The sequence below is a fragment of the Pimephales promelas genome, chromosome 23 (assembly GCF_988280905.1).
Source record: "Pimephales promelas chromosome 23, fPimPro1.hap1.1, whole genome shotgun sequence".
NCBI classification, from domain to species: Eukaryota; Metazoa; Chordata; class Actinopteri; order Cypriniformes; family Leuciscidae; genus Pimephales; species Pimephales promelas.
The window spans coordinates 11,487,097-11,491,995 of NC_142791.1; the positions used below are offsets into that span (position 1 = coordinate 11,487,097).

Consider the following 4,899-nt stretch of genomic DNA (forward strand, 5'->3'; position numbering starts at 1 on the left):
GTAATTAATCGTGATTAATCATTTGACAGCCCTAGCCCTAATATATATATTAGGGCTGTCAAATGATTAATCGTATCCAAAATAAAAGTTTGTGTTTAAATAATATATGTGGGTGCACTGTGTATAATTATTTTATATATACACACACTATGCTTGTTAAAAAATATTTTCATGTATATACTGTATATAGATTTATATATCATTTATATTATATATAGGGCCTAAATATAAATATTTTACATATAAATAATATTTTTTCTTAAATAAACATCCGTGTGTGTATTTATATATATATATATATATATATATATATATATATATATATATATATATATATATATATATATATACAAAATAATTATACACAGTGCACCCACAATGTAAACACAAACTTTTATTTTGGATACGATTAATCGTGATTAATCGTTTGACAGCCCTAGCTTGCCTTTGAAGTGTTTTAATGGTAAAACACATTAGCGTCAATAAAAACACAATAAAACATTAGCGTCGCATTCAAAGACAGGAGCGCGCGCGAGCAGATGGAAACAGGAAGCGTCTTCAACTGACAAACAGCAAAACTAACGTCTCTCGCTGTTTTCATTGCTTTCAGGTAAGTTTAGTTAGCAAAATCACACAAATAATACTTACAACTTTCTTACTTGTAATCCTTACGCTTCTGTTGAATGACCTTATAGAAATGGTTTTGTGTCTTCGAAAAAAGTCTGTTAGCATCTAACCGTTTTCAGAAGAGGTAGCAGCTAACGTTACGTTAAGCTAGCTAGCTAATGTTAATGAAGCTCTTATTTTATATAAGTTTGGGGTTTTAACCCCATCTTTGTGTAGATAACAATTTTTGATAGTTTTGTTTTGCTGGTAATTTATCAATGGGTGATTGGAAGTATACTAAGCTAATTTATTTAACCTAAAAGAATACACTGTACTTTTAATCAGTGACGTCACCAAACGTTACAAATATTTTAAATTGATTTCACGAGGAACAGAAAAAAAAAACTCCACAATAAAGGGGGCTTATTGTTTAATCATGATAATAATGGCATACATTTATTTCACAATAGATATATACTTTATCTTTTCTGCATTTCACCTTTGCTCTAGCTTACTTCCTTGTTCTATTGTAAATCCTATGTATCATTGTTGGCACTGTGACACATTGCATGTTATGTTCTAAGATCATCACCATGGGATGGCCTGCTGCACCCCCTGTCCAAGACAATATCCACGAAATGCAAAACCTCAAACATACAGTGCACTACTGTTAAAAAGTTGTGGGACTGTTGGATTTATGCTTTTGAAAGACGTCTCATACTTAACCCCATTTTTTTTTTCAGTGAGACTGTTCTTGAGAACCCTGTAGGCTAAATAATCTTCTAAATAATAGGTGGCAAATATCATGTTATAATGTTCATAGTTATAATAATTAATATAACTATTATGATAACAGGATATCATGGTCATTAGTATATTTTATTTTATTTCTCTAGGCGTGTTTTGAAATAAGTTGACCAATGATACAGACACCATACTGTCCAACTCAATCTATGTATTTTTTACTGATAAATAATTAAATTATTTTTACTTTTAAATGCTGAATTCAGGGGGTCGACAATTTTGGGCATGCAAGTTATTTTTCACAGATATCTGGCCAGTTTACTCGTGGCTCATACTTTTAGCCTTTAAAATGTTTGAATTTATATCTGCAATGCAATATCAGGGGGTAAAGATATCATTAGAGTTCTTAAGGTATGGCTATGCTTTTGTTACCAGATGAGATCTGATCGTTTGGCCCTGTGATTCTTCAGGACAAGATCTTGACGCCATCCGCACTCAGTACATGACAAAGGTGAGTTTCACAATAGCTGCCACTATCAAAAACCAAGAGACAAGAAAACAACAGGCCTTCATCCATATGAACTCACCCACACTTAGGGATGGGTACCGAAACCCGGTTTTAAACGTTAAAACATTATCAGTTCTGCTGACAGTACTGAAGAAATTACACACACTACACTGTAAAAAAAAAAAAAAATCTCTGGCAGCAAAGTTTCCAGACGGTTTCGGTTAAATAACAGAAAAAAATTACCATTTTACAAAATTACATGCAAAAACCGTAAAAATACAGAATAACTTTACAGTCAAAATTTATTAAACTACAGTATATTACTGTTGATAATGACTTATTAAACCGTGGAAAAAACTGAAAAATGCATTTTAATGTCAAATTACATTAAAAAGACATTCTATCTACAGTAATTCGCTTTTAATATTTAGGTTTTCTGTGTTAATTAACAATGATCAATGAGTTGGCCAACAATTTTAATTGGCAAAGGAGAGGACAGAAGAGCCCATTTTCTACGCTTTTGCGACCTTTGCGACTTTTTCACTTTTTTTTTAAACATATCACTTAAGACATAGCTTTGAAAATGCAAAATAGAAAACAACCCCTTGCAGTTTCACATAATGTGCCATTGAAATGCAAAGCAAGTAAAAAAATATTCTTTAATGTCATACTGTCAGATGCAGCCAAAAGACAAGGAGCAAAAGTGGTGAAAGCAGAGGAAAAATAAAAACCAATCCAAAATGTTATATATATGTTCATATATATGTTTTAAGTAATTTACATTTTGATAATTACTATATTTTTTCTTTGACACAGCAAAGCAGAGGCCTCCCCCTCAAACAGATTCCAGCAGCAGTGAAAGTGAATGTAAGTGTCTTCAAATGATTGTTTTTTTCTTCCTCTGTGTAACCCATAGACTGTAAAAAAATATGGACGTAGTATCCGTGACATCACCCGTAGGTTTCTGAAGAGCGTTTTTGAAGCCTAAAGTGGGCGTCATCTTGGCAGTGCGTCACCTCTCGTCACTACAGGATCAAGAGGCGGGTCGTGGGTGGAGCTGAGGTACTAATGTTATGCTACTGCCCTCACGCTGAAGTGACAGCTGATTGAAAAAGTAAAGTCAATGGTTAAAGTTCATGTTTTTACCCTATGAAATATTATAATAGTTAAGACGTAACTAAAAGTGAGACCATTTACTATACTTTTTTATCAACTTTATTAATCCCTCAAGGGGCAATTAGTTAAGAGCATACAAGTACATAACACAGATCACACACATTTCTCACAACATACAAGCAGTAAACTATGTGTATCGTGATGCATCATTATTCTGCTAGTTAAAAATGTATTAGTAACTTACAATATTGCTCTAAGCTTGTGCATGTGACAGTGTTTCAAGGCAAGCACATGTCAGTCGGCATCTCACGTCAAGTTCGTACAGAGCTTTAATTCAGTCCATTTTACAATCTGATTTTGGCCACCTCTCCGTTTTTCAGATGGGTTAAAGTTAAACCAAAGATATTACTTCAGAAGTTCAAGTAAATGAACTAGAAATCCGCGCTCATTCAAGGGTGTGCATCTATTGCATGGACGGAGAGAATGCACTGAAATCATCAGAAATCCATTAGTGAGGGAAACAGCTGGAAACAGCGCTGGTCGTTCTTTCCATACTCAACACGACCGAATCCAATGGCGTGCACGGGCGAAGGTATAATACATGTATTAAATTGTATGAAATAACCCCAGAAAAAATACAAAGCTGAGGGTGACGCTAACAGACAGCAGACAAACGACTAGCAGTGACACAGCAGCGGCAATCCACCTGTCACTCAAGTAGCCACGCTCTTAATTATGCAAAAATTTAAGGCCTAAATATAATTTAAACAGATGAGTTGTAAAAAAATTCACCCCCCTCACAGTCGTCATGAAGGGCAAAATTAGCGATATAGACCAAAAAAACTATTGGCCACCAGGCTGTAAAGATGTTTTTTTTTCTGCTGTGAAGTTAGACATTTTAACTTGGGGGAGATACAGATTTGACTCGCTTTTGCAGTCAGCCTCAAGCGGCCACTCGATGAATTGCAGTTTAATTCACTTCCGTGTTGGCTTCAAGAGAGAGACGGGGAGGTTGCCCCTTGGTCTAGCCCCACCACTAAACAGAGTTTTTTTCCCCATCTTCACATTCTCTGTAACTCCTCGATGACAGACAAGTGGCTCCTCTTCATAACATAAGGATCATGTCAAACATTTGTTGTGTTAAACATCATCACTGCGTAAGAGAGAGAGAGAGAAAAAAGAAAAAGAGTATTTATTCTTGCAAGATTAGGCCGTCACCCACACAGCAGTTACCCTATGAAGTGAGCAAGACCCAGACAGGAAGAAACGGGCAATCTTTATAAAGCTCTTCAAGGTCCTTTTCCTTGCAGAGCTTCCTAGTATTTTGCACAGACAAAGGCCCTTAACTGCTAGCTTTGATTTATCACTTACTGACCCTTTAAGCCCACTCAACTAGATGGCCTTCTGACCTCAGAGGTCCTTGTTCATCTGATTCTAGAGTGTCTCTCTCCTGCACTTCAGGTGTATAAATATATTTCAGAGAAGTTCCACCTCCTCACGTCATACAGCAAATGATAAAACCATATGATTATTACACCTTTATACCTTTCTAAACCAGCACAGCACAGACTTTCCTCCATCTCATCCATTCTGCGTTTCACTTCCTGGCCTCCATCAGTATTTCACCATAAGATTCACATGTCTGCAAACAACCTATTGGTGATTATGGAGCTCAGCTCAGCCATGACATTTTGTAGGTATGGCTCACATCTTTCAGTGCACGTCTATGCAATTTGGGCCATTTTTTTGTTGGCCAGAAAAAACCCAAGATAATTTAAGGAATCGTTCTATTTTTTAGAACATTGCAAGATTTACAACATCAATATTTGAAATTGTGTCAATAAAATGATAACACCATAATAAGAAGTCACTAATAATACTTGAAATATCTCATTGCTGCACTTGGAAAGGAGACCACTTGCACA

The 4,899-nt window shown here is 35.5% G+C and overlaps 1 long non-coding RNA gene across 1 annotated transcript; it reads left to right on the top strand.

The window, feature by feature from the left end:
- Positions 1-508: 508 nt before the first annotated feature.
- LOC148969412 (uncharacterized) lies at positions 509-4,138 on the top strand. Its single transcript, XR_016149439.1, has 4 exons — positions 509-610; positions 1,786-1,861; positions 2,675-2,725; positions 2,819-4,138. It is a non-coding gene; the product is annotated as an uncharacterized LOC148969412 (long non-coding RNA).
- The last annotated feature ends 761 nt before the right edge of the window (positions 4,139-4,899 follow it).